Genomic DNA, 15709 nt, shown 5'->3' with positions numbered 1-15709 from the left:
TCAAGCTATGACCACATGAGGCCTTGGAGGGACATCTAGACCCGAACCGTAACTGTCACTAATTTCTCAAATTTTTACAAGTCCTCCATTTTATTTTTTTATTATTATATATGTCCTAAGATCATAAAAGTAGAAATTTCCAGATCATTTGAGAGTTAGGTGAAGAGTTGGTTCAACTGGTCACATTTCCTTGGTAAGGCAAGTCGTAAAGCCAGTCTTCATAAAGGAGAAGGAAAAATTGACATTATCTCCTGAAGGCAAGAGTGTCAAGCACATACATGAAGATAAATACTTGCTAATGTATCTCAGAGGCAATCTTTCACATTTCATGTTTCTCTCTGGTTTAGCAAACAGAAAATGCTACACTAACAAAATATGTTCACTGTCTTCCCTTCGAGGGCCAGCTAATAATAAGGTACAAGTCAAAGGACAGAATTTTGTCATTTGCTTTGGTTCCAAATGTGGATGGAAGTCTCTGTGCTCTTAATCTTAAAACTTGTTAAGTAAAATAACAAATTCTTTTCCACTAAACAGAAAATTCTGGAAAGAAGAAGAGGAATTGTCATAGACACTCACTTCCAGACTCCAGGAGTGGCATGTAAGGCAAATAGCGCAATCCCACATGGCAGGCAATGCTACAAACAAATGCTGGCTGTGTCAGCAACTCCACAGCCTTTAGGGAATAATCTGAATCATGCTGCCTTGGCTGCTGGCCTATGATTATGTTCAGGGCCTGTCTTCTGAGTCTTGCCTCTTCCTCTCTGAGTAACAGTGCCTTTCTCAGCCTGAACCCTACCTATAGACACAGGGACCCCCAAAGTTGTACCATCTTTGTCCATTCACAAGCTAGGATAACTCCTCACAATTTTTCTGGGGTTCCTATGTAAGAATGTAATTTGTCCATCAGGCAAAAGCCCTTGAGCCACTCACCAACCCACTGGAGATACTAACATTTCTACCATGTGCTATAAAGTTCATACAGCTCTCTTGTCTAACCAAGAATGCTTAGGAACCAACACTTTAAGGTGTTCAGCACACTGCCCACATCTGACAGACAGTGCCCAGGATTAGCTTTTTACCCTGAATTCATTTTCTTTTCTTTATGGCTTAGACTACTAACAATACCCTGGCATATGTATGTGTTCTGAATTTGGCTTACAGTTTAAATAGTTCCTTCTACATTTTTAAAAGAACCAGATCAGCACCAGTATCATTCCTACTATTTGTTTACTTAAGAGAATCTTTAGTGTGAATGGGCACATTAATTCAGATGCCACCAGTAAGCAGGACCATATCAGCTACCTTTTTTATGTTAATGAGAAGCCTAAATGAGACCATATATGTGTATTGTCTGCTCTTATCTTTGAAAAAATGTGTATCTCTTATGCATTTGTGGATATTTTTGTTACTAAAGCAAAAGATTTCCTGATATTCAAACCTGGATGTATTAGAGCTAAATAACGCTATATATCAATCTGGTATACACACTAGATATATACTCTATGAACAAGAAGACTGTTTTACCCACCACATTTAAGTTAGTCTTTCATATATATTGTTTTTCTATCTAAAATTTTCCACTTATAATCCAAGGTCTTCCTTCCTGTCTAACATTGTGTAATACTCTCAAGAGCATTAAACTATCTCTAACCAATTTCTATTACATTTATTTTCTGAAATTGTAAATTTTATTGAGGGAAGTCATTAGGTTATCAACATTTCAAGTTGATAATTCCTCCTGTGTAATTAAAAACATACTATTTCTCACTACATGTTATAAAGATCCTGATTGTGTCTGAAAGGTTAATTGTAAACTTGGGTTAATAATAAGCGTTATAATGCAGGACACAGAGAGCGAAGCAAGGAGCTGAGGAAGCGACCACACCCCTTCAGGTCAGACTCAGCCACCCAGTTCCAACCAGGACTCATCTAAAAGTGTATTTAGGCACTGGACTTAGGAATGGATGAATCCACCAAAGAGTAGAGCAGCTCCACCTTCCAGTCAACTGCAAACCACACGATACATTTGCAGGACATTTTAGATCTAAATCACAACATCCCACCTCTGCCCCCTAAAGCTCATGTCCACCACATTGTGAAAATTCATTTAGTTCATCTCTAAGACTCAGCAAAGTTTTAACAATTTCAGTATTGCTGAAATGTCCAAGTCCAAAGTTTACTCTGGAACTCGCTGCAAACACTTAGCTTTGAGCTCATATAAAAAATCAAAAAGAAAATTAAATATTTGGAATATAGAATGATGCAGATTAAACATACTTATTCCAAAAGAGGGGCAGAAAGGAAAAGGCATAATTTGGGTTAAATCAAGACCAAATCCAGTAAGACAAACATTAAGGTTTGTAGGTCCATGTCCAGCACCCTTGGCAAGTTCTGACAGGATGTCAGCTCCACAGTGTTTGGGGGCCCACTCCCACAGAACTGCACATGCAGCTTCTTTCTTGGGCTGGTTAAACTCACTGCCTGAGGATTTTCTCTTCAGACATTCCAAGTTTCTGGAATCTCTAACTTCCTAGAGCCTCCACTGCACCTTCATCTTCACTCTCCTATCTTCATGTGCTGCTCTCTTCAGTACTCACTGTCTGAATTCACAGGCTTTCTCCTGAAATATGGATATAAGACTCCATGACCCTATAATTCTTATGATCTTCATGCCAAAAGAAAAAAAAATCACTGAGTGACAATCCCAAGATCTTCCATGCCCTTGAGCAGTAAGTAACTGGGCCAATTTGGATCATGACTGCAGAGGCCTCTGATGTCCTGGATGGCTGAGTGTGGTGGTGAAATGAATCCTGGGAAACCACTTCACTAGGCTACCTTTCTTGCAAAGGGGCCCCTGAAACTCTCTTCTGGAGTTAAAGCTTTATAATTCTGCACCTTGGAACCTGTGATGGATGGAAACTTGCTGATTCCTGAGATCCCTTCAGTGATCTTTTTTATTGTTCTAATGAAAAGCACTTATTTTATTTTATTTCTAATTTTTAACTATCACACTCTCAATGTCCCCCACTATACAGATACTTCCTGGCTAATAAAACTGAAGTTTTCAAATTATTTATATTTCTTTTTTGTTCCTAATTTTTACTATATATTTGTGTCTGGCAGTACCATTGCTACAGCCTGAATGTTGGGGTGCCTTTAAATTTTTTCCACCAGATCAGTGACTCCATTATTAATCTTAGTTTCCTGCAAAGTCACAGGAGATACACAAATGAAGACTCATTTTGCTAGTGTGTAACATAGAGGCATGCTACTCCAAATGCTAATGGAATTTATGTTTCCAATGGAAACCTCTTGATCATGGCATTTAAAATCTGCATGGCTCTCAGTGTTCTGGTCTTCTGAACTCTGATAAGAACCATCCATCAATCTTGGCTTCCAGCATTTTACATCTTGTTTAGTCTATAAACTTTTCTAAGCTCTTACAAACCACTACAAATGACATCTGCAGGACATGGTCAGTTATAGTCACAGCAATGAACCTACTTCTCTGGTACTGATTTTCTGTATTAGTTTACTATTGTTGGGACAAAATACTTGACACCCACAACTTAAAGGTCAAGATACATATTTGGTTCACAGCTTCCAGTGAGTTCAATCTGAATTCATCTGACTCCTAAAGAAAAACAGCATGGTGGAAGGACTTCAGAGGACAACTGCTTATCGCATGGCAGCCTGAAAGCAGAGACAGAAGGAGTTAGAGACAAAAATACCGGCTACCAGGTCATGCTCCAGTGACTCATTTCCAACCAAGTCTGCCTCCTAGCCTGACATTTAGCTACTGGATTCATCAATGACTGAATAATCCAATCAACTTCCAAACATGTGAGGTTTTAAGGGACATTTTATACTGAAACTATAGCAAACAATACTGCAAAATTATAAACTACAGGCTTTTTCCATTAAAAAATCAACCAATGCTTATTATAAAGTATATGTGAAATATATAAAGCATAAGTAAAAACTACATCCATATTACTGACATCCATATATAAGAACATTAATATTCACAAATGTTTCTCCTTACATCTTGAGTTGTTCTTTGTACAAATGACCTTCTCACTAATCTCTTTCCTGAATGCTAAATCAGTCCTTCAAGCTGAAATTTCCAGGCTCCCCATATTGATACTATATCAATGACAAAGGTAGAACTGAAGATTTAGTTAGATAAAATAACAAATTTTAAAAAAAACTTGGATTTTTTCCCAACATTTGGTTTAATGAAAACCAGAAGGGATTATTCATTATTAATTCTGAGAAAATTGTGTATTGGAAGCTGTTTTAATTCTTGTCCAGAAACACATGAACATTATAATATATTTGAGTAAATGCATGAAATTGCTCATAAAAGAATATTTGTCTATCAGGCTGTCATAAAATATTATGCAAGAGACAGTGACTCTGCAAAACATATTTTTTATATTTGTGAATGTATTTTGATCTAGACCTATTTCTACTTTCTTTCCTCCACTTCTTATCCACAGTGTTTCTATTAAATGATAAGAAATCCATGACAGGAATTCAACTATTTCCTCCACCAGTTAATTCCTTCCCATTTCATAGTATCAGCTTAAAAATTCCCACTACCACTAGGAAATTTTGATGCTATACATTCATAAATTCTTCCACAATTTTTGTGATTTTTAGTCTCTAAATTGATTTTGATCACATGCTTAATGTTCGACTTTCTTACTAGACTTCAACTTCCAGTGGGATAGAGATGCATTAATTTTTTTCACTACTCTATTACACTGATAATAGTTTGCATTATGAAATGTAATCTAATCCATTCTTTGATCTTTCAGGGTTTTTGTGATAAAGCTTCTCTGCTGACATTTGTCACTGAAATTTCCAAAGAAAATGAATAACGTTCATGATATTTTATCTTGCAAAATATATATTGAGGATTTGAAGTGCATACATTTTCGTCAGACACATAGTGCCATTGCTAAAAGCACAAGCTTTCATATTACATAAGTAAGGCTTTCTTTCCTGATCTATTACTTTAACGCTGTGAGTTTGAGTCAGTTATTCCATGTGCCTGATTTTCTGCTTCTTTTTCTGTAAAATTGATAATATACTACCACCTAGCTATTAAGCTTGAAAAGATTTCAAAATATTATTTATTTAATGTGCTTAGCAATTAGTATGGCCTGTAGAAAACATTAAACATATGTCCCCTGGTATTACTAATTGTGATGGATGATTTATTGAATTCTTACAAAACTTTGGCAGATGTTTTCATAGTTTTATTTAAAGAGGAGAATACAGGGCAGTGACAATCAAAGAGGCTGTGTAATTTGTCAAAGGTGGTGTAGCAAACACTTGACAGAGTTAACATTTTTATATGTCTTTCTGGTCCCAAATCCTGTGTACCTGTGCATGACATATTCTGTTCCATTAATAGAGATTCAAGAAAATTCTCTTTCATAGAAGGAAATTATAAGATTCTCATCCTTTTTCTGTAAATAACTAAATCTCAACATAATTTTTAACCAGAATTTTGTTTATTTTTTAAACAATTCTATATTCTGACTCCTACCAAATATGTGTCTTGTAATGCTAGTGCTTAAAGACAGCAAATTTAAAAAAGGAACCCAATAAATACCACTTCTAGGTGAGAAGGGGTAGAAGAATCACCTTATAGGATTTATTAGAGGGTATTAAAATGAAACTCTTGATAAATACAGTTCATAAAAGTAATGAGGACTTTATGTGGCTAAAAAATCATTTTGACCTTGAACCTCTATTATCAGGTTAATTTCTCACTGATGAAAGTATTAAATTCAGATAATTTTAGTGAAATGATCTTGTTTTGATTACTCAAAATGCTCTATTATAGCACATAAATACTCAAATTATAGAGCAGTTGAGAAATTTTTGGCCAGAATACACACACACACACATCACAGATTTTGGTCACCTGTATTCAAAATTATTTTGTACAAAATAACAAGAAAAGTTCAGCTCTTTTCTCACTGTAAATCTGAAAAAAAGAATATTGGGTTTTCAATGTTTGTCTCATTTCCCAACGTTCTTATTGATTAAGTTCATTATTTTGGGAAAGGAAGGAGTCACATGTGGTGGTAACCTGTGTTTCAACATTTGTTAGTAACATAGAGAATTTGCAATTTTGCAAAACTGTTTTTGATGAATGACAAAGGCAATAAGTGGGGTACTAGAACTCTACAAAATAACATATACAAAAATAATATAAACATATAGATGTAGTTATTAATACAATAAAGCAGAATGAGATGAAAACATTAAACAGGTGAATCATATTTTTATATGGAGTGTGTATTTGGAAACAAAATCCTACCAATTTTGAAATATTTGCCTATCAAATTGTTTATATTGTTTACCATTTCTGTTCATTAAAATGGAGTAACTAAACAACAAGAGTATAATAAAACATTTTCACACTTTATGTTACTAATGTAATATATTGTAAGTCAAGGTTTTTTGTTTCTTGTTACACTGAAACTAAGGGGTTGCCTGGGTTTGATGAAATGCAGGAAGTATTGGGTAGTAATATGTCTGTAGATGACTTCTCATTGGCCCAGCCCTCTGTACTAATTCCACGTGTGCTAATTTTATGTCCTAATTAGCTTGATTCTGTCTAAGTCTTGGCATGTCAGCACTGCTTTCTTTAAGTGCTCATTGTACCTGAAGTCTTTAGTTCTTGTTTTGTTATTCATGAAAATAATTTTGAAGGCTGTTATAGTTATGCTATTAAAAATTCTTAGGAAGTATTACATTAAATTTTGAATGTGTCAACTCTGACTTCATCACTAAATTCTGAATGTGATTAAATCAATTTGCTTAGAAGATGAATATTAACCAAATTGAATCACAAACACGAAGAAGTGTGCCAAATTAAAGGAGGCATAGGTAATAATGTTTGGAAATTTCTGAGTTATGTCTGATAATGCACTCTTTATTTCTATTCACTGAATTCAAAACTGTGCTATACAAAATGTGATTTATTATTGTGTGATTTGGGAAACAATGACATTATTTTGTTTAAGCAAAAATTATCAGCCCCCATTAGAGATTTGGCTGGATGTGGAGGAAAGGAAGATATTCAAGTGTCAGTCAAACTTAGCTATGAAATGCAATGTAGTCACAAAATGTGTGATGAGGTGAATTGTTTTGCAACCAGGTTCTCGAAAGGAAAAGTGCATAAAATGATGTTGAGCAAGGTATTGGAAGAGCAGCCCATCCTTTCTCCTCTCTGCATGTGTATAGCAAACAGCTCCTCCATATCTCTGGAGAAACCTCAAGAAGCATTAGAAATGCAAAACAAGATTCTTTGTGAAACAAATCCTTCTGCTCTACTTTGTCCTGCCTAAACAAAGAAAGCACACTGGAGTGCTATCCCTTTTTAGTGGGTATCCACCACTAGATTTTTACTTCTTATTATTTCTAATAAACATGTTCCTAAATTCCTCCTTTGTCCATGATTTTATTCTTTAACTTAATGAAACAAAGAGCTTAGGTTTGTACAAAATTAACTGTTTCACAGTGGTGGACTAGGACATAAAAATAACACCAAAGGGAACATTAGATGCTGTTAGATGCCCGAATGGAGATGGAGAGGGTTATCTCTATGCATGGAGTCGTTCCAGATCACCACACAAGAGATCATCTGTAAGACTATAGATGGACTCAAGATGCTGCCTGCAACACTGGGCTACTCAGTCTTAGGCAGAATGTTAATATGACATGACTAAAGAGCAGGAGAAATCTGTATAGTGTGACTTTTCCATAAACAAGCCACCCACTGTTCGACTTGATCATTCCTCTCAATTGCTACAATCATGTGTTCAGTTTAGAAAGAGCAAGAAGAAGAAAGATGGATTGGCAATTTTATGATTTAGGGTCATGAACAAAAACATACGGAGAAGAGTGAACACATCTGTACTTCAGACGATGAATGCACTAGGAGAGTGTGAGGATGATTAATATGCATCTTGATTTTCATGTCCAATTGCCTTTACATTCCCCATACCATTATATTTTGTGTAATGAAAACCACTGCCCAATTCATAGTAACATCCCTGCCAAGCATGGTCAGTATCAAGAAAGATGTGAATGTTAGTAAATGTTGCACAATTAAATACTACTCTCTAAGTCATCTAGATCCAAATTGCTCCCAAATAAATTAAAGATAGTAACATAAGGAGTGGAAGTATATTTATAATGGCAAATTGTATTCTGAGAAGCAGATTTTTGTTTTGTTTTGTTTTTGTACTGGAGATTGAATTCGAGACCTTGGGCTTGCAAGGCAGGTGCCAGAAACACTGAGCTAAATCCCTGGCCCTAAGAAGCAGATTTTTAATTGGTATAAACTTGTCTTGAAAATGTGACATAGTCATTCCTCACTTGAAGCCTCAAAAGCAAAGCTTTCATTTCAGATTCCTTCATTCCTTGGGGCAACATTACATAATGGGAATTTCCTGATACTGTCATTTAAACTTCCATATATATAAGAATGGCATTACTAGTGAATTAGGGGCCAGGGTTTCTGAAAGGGATGTGTAACTACAGAGATCCCTCTCTCACACATATGCTAGACTTTCATTCCAGTCATATACAGTATGTTTTGAGTTAGAGATCCTAAGGATATTAATTAAGCTAATTAATGCACATATAAAACTGATAAATATTGTTTTCTGGTATTATAATTCATAGAACACATATTTTGGCACCCACACATAGAGAAAGATGCTGCAGGACCAGAATTATGCTTTGCTCTACTCTGTAGCCCTGACCTTGTCCAGGATGTTTTCTTGGATTTAATTAAAATGAATGTATATTGAAGAAATTCATGTAAGCTTTAATTTATTTACGATCATCACACTATTTGTCATGTGAAATTAACAATTAGAGAAGAAACAATACCTTATAAAAGGATCCTTGGGGAATTTATATTGTTACATTAGACAGAAGCCACAGTATTTCTAAAAAAGGAGTTAATGTGACTGAAACAAAATATCTGTATCTGTGTATCTATGCATTTATCTGTCTGTCTACCTACTTATTAAATATTTAATCAAATTATACAAGTACTCTTCTCTAGGAATGCCTAAAGACACAAATTTGAGGATCCAAGTAGTGGGTGGGAACCAACTCATGATCCATACAACTTGAATCCACTTGTGATCCATAAAACTTTTCACTAAAACAAACTTTGATTTCTCAAAAGAAGAAAATTTCATCATTTTATGGATAGTAATGCTTTAAAATTTCTGAAAATAGATTAAAAATACAACTATTGTGGAAATCAGTATTCAAATTCGTCAACAACAAGAAAAACAACTAAAATTGGACATTCAATTCAACCCAGCTATCCCCCTTGTAAATATCTTCCCAAAAGACTTCAATATATCATATCACAGTGATATATGTATACCCATGTTTATAGCAGAATAATTCTTTATAGCTAAATCTTGGAAGTAGCCTATATGTTCATCAACATATGAATGAAGAAAGTATAGTATTTGTGCACAATGGGGTACTACTGTGTCATAAAGAATGACATACTTGAGTCATTTGTAGGAAAATGGATGTACCTTGAGTCCATAATGTTAAATGAAATAAATCAAAACCATAAGCTTAAATATAACATGGTTTCTCTTATATCAGAAACACAAAATATAAATAAAGAGCAAAATAAAAAATAGATAACACAAAGTAGAGGGGCAGATTTTTGCAAAAGTGGAGGTGACCAACAGGTAGAGGGTTGTTAGAAAGAGGTAAGGGGAAGAGGGTGAAAAAAGGAATTAAGATGTGTAATGTATGTGTACCAACTTCCCCACAAGAAAAGAAAAAAATATATACTAAAATATGTACTAATAAAAATAATAAAACTTGGAAAAAATAATACAAAATCATGAAATAATTAAAATGGAAGTGGCTGTTATAATCAGAGGGCATTCAAAAGTTAATAGTGAACTCAGTAATTTTAGAAATCAATACTCTCTCAATTATATATGTAATATAAGCCAAACAAAAACAGTGCATGTAAAGTAATAAAAAGTAAATGCCTTGGCTCAAAAACAAGAAAATATTTTCTTGGGTCGGGAGCGAGAGTGATTCAAAATATTTTCTATTTTCTGAATAATGAACCAGGCAAGGTAGGGCTGGAGCTCAGCACTGGATAATTACAGAAATGAAAGAAAGGCTTATTTATTATATAAGATATCACTAGAACCAAGTTCATACGTTGAAGGTAAGACATTTGGGATTTTATTACTTGTAAAATGATCCCACCCTCTCAAAAATGTGTACCTGAAAACAATTAACACACAATAAAAAGCACATTTTGTCACTTGTAGCTGAAATGAGCTAAGCCCTATTTTTCAGTGGATCTCTCATACTCAGAATATCCCTATAGAAAGAGCAGTAAGGTCCAATGTATGGTTTAGCTTCTGACCAGGGTCAGTTCAGTCCCACTCAAGAGTTATAGGTAAGTGGAGAGGAAAAGAAAAGCAAAAATTAAGGAATCAGATAGGAAGTTAAAACTTTCTGCCACAAAACAAGACTTTGAAGTCATATTATAAGAAATCAAAATTTTGCTCTTAAGAAAGATATTAGATTAAATAAAAATTAGTCTACATATACATTGCAAGGAAAATCAGTTTCATGAAACAGGTTAACAAGACTTCGACATAACATATAGAAAACTCAAAAAAAAAGGAAATAATCACATTTAAAATAGAAGGTTGATAAATTTGAAACATTTTCAGAGGGAAAAATAAGACTGGCTTCTATGCAAGCAATTGTAAAATTTGGAAAAGTTATTGTATTGACCTAATACAAAACCAAACTATCATGTGAAATTTGTCTAGTTCAGTTTAAAAATAAATCATATCATGGAAGGAAATAATAAAGAATTTATAAAGAAATATCCTCAGGGTCACAAACAAAAGTATATATTCCCTTTTCTCACTTTAAAGAACTTCTCATTTGTAATGTCATTTTATGGAACTGAAAACTAACACATAACAACACTTTTGCAAACAATACAGTGCATAAAAAAATGTTCCAAGAAAAAATATGCTGCACTCAAACAATAAGCAAATTATAGAAACTCTCCATACTTCTCCAGAATAACTCTTCAGATAGTCCTGGTAGAGAAAAGAAAAATGGAAATTTTCAATTTATCTTCCACAAATAAATAGAAATCACAATTACAACAAAAGAAATCTTCTAAAACTTTATCAGTTAAATTTGTTCAGCTATTTTGGACTATAGCGTTACGTTTTATTACAAATAAAGTGAGATGTAATTTTTTAATGGAGTACCTATATGACAGGCTACAATTAATACAAAAGTAATTTTCAAGGGCTGATGTTTTCCTTTAATAAGTCAAATATGAAGTTCTTGTTAAATTTTTTATACTTGGCTAAATGTTGAACTTAAATTATTGCCTAAAGGTTTTTCTTGTGGAAATAGAAATATGTAGTGTACTTTTATATTTTGGACCTGAGAAAAATAAAATGATAATTTTCAGTAAATTTGAAAAATAATTTGCTCTTCTAATAAGTTTAAGGGAGAAATAAATCTATTTTTAATCATAACAGTCACTTAAGATGTTTCCTAATTGGTTAGGTTGTTGTGAGAACACACAGCTATAATTCCGCTGAAATTACTAAACTTTCTTAATGGTTTCACATCATATTTATTTTTCATGGTTTCTCTTCTGGGAACAATCATGCTTTTTAAAGCACAATTACTTAAAATGCTTACCCAATAAGCTGAATTATCTAATGAAAACTGCAGTCTTCTGAGAATAAGAACCCATTAATGATCAAATCAAGAGATAAGTGTGCTTTGTCAGATAAGATTTAGCTTATTTGTCCTTGAGCTACACTGTAGATCTTAAACAACTCCACTTTATTATCTTTCTTCATAAAAGAGGAATTTGACCTGTCTATGCACTTGATGCTAAAGCATTTGGATTTGAGTGGTAGTTAGTTATAACTTAAATCCCAGCCTTTCAATTTAGCATCTGAATAGCAATAGAGAAAGAAAATCAACAGTTTGACTTTCATATTTATTACAAAGAAAACACTGTAGCTTTGCCTTTGCAAATCAGATGGCAGTACTATGTAAATTGACATATTAAAACTCCATGGACTTCCTATATGTTAGTTACCCATTGCACTCTAAATAATATGCATTCCATACACACAAGCCCTCGGCTGTAGTCAACAGTCAGCACTTTCATTTGCACAGAAGTCTGGTATCTGCTGAACAGATCTCCTCTGGGCTGAATCCACCTGAACTCAGGCCTGCCCACCAGGGTGTGGTCAGTGGGCAGAAAATGAGGCACAGCAGGAGCTCAGATGCACAGCTGGTATGGTTAGGCTCCACCTCCTTCAGTTTCATTGTCCAAGAGGCTAGCTCTCCATAGTCTCAGACATGTCGGTGTGGAGGGAATGTGGAGTCTAAAACAGTGAAAGCACCAATTCACAGTGCTTCTTGAAACCTAGACTTGGAAGTAGTGCACAGTGATTCCTGCCAGTTGCTGTTGGCCAACACAAGTCACAGGCCAGCTAAAATTTGATGCTTGGAGAAAGAAACAGGCTTCATTTGTTGTTTGGAGTATTTGCAATGTGTATTTTCCAGGGGTACATGTAAAGATTCACCACCACATTAGAAATCAGTCTACGAGACTCTGGACCAAAGGAAGCGTCACTAAATAGAATCATTCTACTCCTTCTATATAAATATAGTGGAGGAAAAAAAATCAGATTCTTTCTAAAGAGCAATAGTGAGTGTCTCACTGAATTCAGAATATAAAGTTCTTATCTTTTAATTTTTTTTCACCTGCCTTGCAGGCGCAAAGTCCCGAATTCCATCCTCAGTACAAAAAATATTTATTTTTATTAGTCCATGTTTACAATACATAATGATTAAATATATTGTGCATATGGCACTGGTACATGACACATCTTAATTTTTTAATCCTCTACCCTTCATCCCTTTGTTTTGCTTATGTGAGCATTCACATCTATAACTTCCCTCTTTAGACTACTTTTATTGTCCCATAAATTCTGGTATGTTGTATTGGCATTATTGTTTAATTCTAGAAATTGTCATATCTACCTTGATTTCTTTTGTGACTCATTGATTATTCTGGATTGTACCGGTTAATTTTCATGTTCTTGCATAATTTCTGGGGTTTCTCTTGACACTGAGTTCTGGTTTCATTGAGCTATAATCTAGTACTGTGCATGGAATTATTTCAAGTTTTTGCATTTACTTAAGCAAGCTTTATGGGCTAGCATGTCCTCTATTTTGGAGAAATGTAGATATCTGTAGATATCTATAGCTATCTGTTGTTTGAGGATTTGATCCAATTCCTATATTCCTCTCTTCATTTTTTGTCTAGTTGATCTATTTGTGATATTTCTAAAGGGCAAATGTCATGATGTTATTTCCATTTACTGTTCTCTAATATCTGCTTTCACCTAGCACAAAGGGGCTTATTTTGGTAGTTGTTTCACCTCTTCATGTTTACCCCTCTCACCTGCACCTTAGGCCTGGCCACAGTTAACTTATTCAGACTTTGTATTTGTAGTCTTTCCACATTGGTGTTATTTTCCCATCTGGCAGACATCCTCATGGACTTTCAGTTGGAGCATCTCAATCACACTAAATGTTTCTTTCAGGTCTTAAGACTTTCAGCCTCCTCTGATAGATGAAAAGCTTGTAGGAGGTAATTTCTACATCATTTCTCTATCCACATTGCCTGGAACTAACAAGGGCTTTGTATATGTTTGATGAGTAAACAAAATATATTTCACAACACTGAGTTCTTTAGTACATAATATCTACCTTATTTAGTCCCATTTTTACCCCCCAGGAAAGAATACTGTAAGGGAGATGGAAATATAATACTAGGAGGATAAGATTGCTGTTTTAAGAGGAGGAAAAAGCACAGGTCTGTAGATAAATATCATCAAGTACTACATTTTCTACAAATTCTATTTTGGCAGTCAGCCCAGAATGTTCAATATCCTGAATGTTTTCTCCAGTAGAAAAAAAGTAACAATATATCTTGATTGTAATTATTTTAAACACTAATTGAAATTAACAACAAAAAAAAACTAAGTGGCATGAAATATTTAATTTCAAACATCTGCAATATTCCAGGTACTTAATTATGCTTTGTGGATAGGTATTCCTACCATATCCAGAGCAGCTTTGCAGGCCTCATCATGAGATGGACCTGTAAATGGATCACTTCCATACCATACAGTAAGGTCAAGCATCCAGAAAACTTCCGTCTGTCACAGCTGTTCCCAACCTTTGTGGCACCAAAGTTCAGTTTCAGGGAAGAAAATTTTTCATGGACGTGGGTTCGGGGACGGGGATGTAGCGAGGTGTGAGTGTCTTTGGGATAATTCAGGAGCACATGACCCTGATCCCTCCCTCACAGGGGTCACAGTAGGTTTGGTTCCCTGAGAATCTGTTGCCCCTGCTGGTCTGAAGAGAAACTGAGCTCAGTGGATGAAGCCAGGTGTAGTTCAGAGCCGCTGGCGAAACATGATATTTCACGCACTTGCCTACCGCTCATCTCCTGTGTTACCGATCAGTGGCCTGGGCACTGGGGACATCTGACCTTATGGAAGCCTACAAGATCTAGATTAGAGGGTCGGGGCAATATTCCTAGGGGAAGTACCACCTGAGTAGATGTAAAATGAGTAATGGTTACCAAATATGGTAAGAGATTTTTTCAGGTTAAATGCAGCATGGTTATTGAAATTTAGGGCAAATACTTTCTAACTAGTTATACTTAGTTTAATTTGACTGTTGTACAAATGGATTACTCACAGAGAATCCTATCTAGACACCACTGAGATAATGTTGGTGGAACCACTCATGTTGTGTGGTGGGACTGGTGGAAGGTATGATGTGTAGTCCTTACCATGGTTAGGAAGCAATGTTGGCAATAACCAGATGGGGTGGAAATTGCACAGTGCCCAGGGCAGAAGTGAACAAACGATTGTGTAGCATCCAACCTGACTTCATATGCTCTCTCTCTCTCCCTCTCTCTTCTCTTTCTTTCATTGCTACCTGAATATCTAGACTATAGATATATACTTCTGTTTTGATCAATTAATGTGAGATATTTTGTAAGAATTTTACATATGGTGTTTCCTAATATAATTTACAATAAATCCATTTAACTGTAAATTAATTTAAGGAAATTTTTTCTTTATATGGAAGTTAACCAATGATTACTCAGAATTCATAAAACTATGTTATCAATAACAGTAATGTTTGTGATATTTGATTTATCAATGTAATAATTCCAGTTGATATTAGAAGTTATTTTGTTTCTGAATACTATCCATATGTGTGTAAGCTTCTATTTAATTTATTTGATGTTTAAATGTATTTCCTTTAAAAATGTATTTACTGGGCTGGGGATTTAGCTTAGTGGTTCTGCCTCCTGGCTCACAAGTTCTGAGTTCGATCCTTGGTACAAAAAAAAGAGTATGCAGTGAAAAATGTTACCTTCATAATTGGGATGGGGGAGGATTTGAAAAAAGAAACAAGTTGTATTATGTACATATACCCATTCCTCAAGATGATTCTAAACTGTATGTACTGCAAACACGTACTAGTAAAATAAAAAAGTTAAAAAAGAGTAAAAATAATTCCATTTATG

This window comes from Heterocephalus glaber, unplaced genomic scaffold (assembly GCF_053883595.1).
Source record: "Heterocephalus glaber isolate CG9 unplaced genomic scaffold, H.glaber_assembly_v1.0 deba00001428, whole genome shotgun sequence".
NCBI classification, from domain to species: domain Eukaryota; kingdom Metazoa; phylum Chordata; class Mammalia; order Rodentia; family Bathyergidae; genus Heterocephalus; species Heterocephalus glaber.
The sequence above is the reverse complement of the archived record's forward strand: the minus strand, read 5'-3'. Positions refer to the sequence as shown.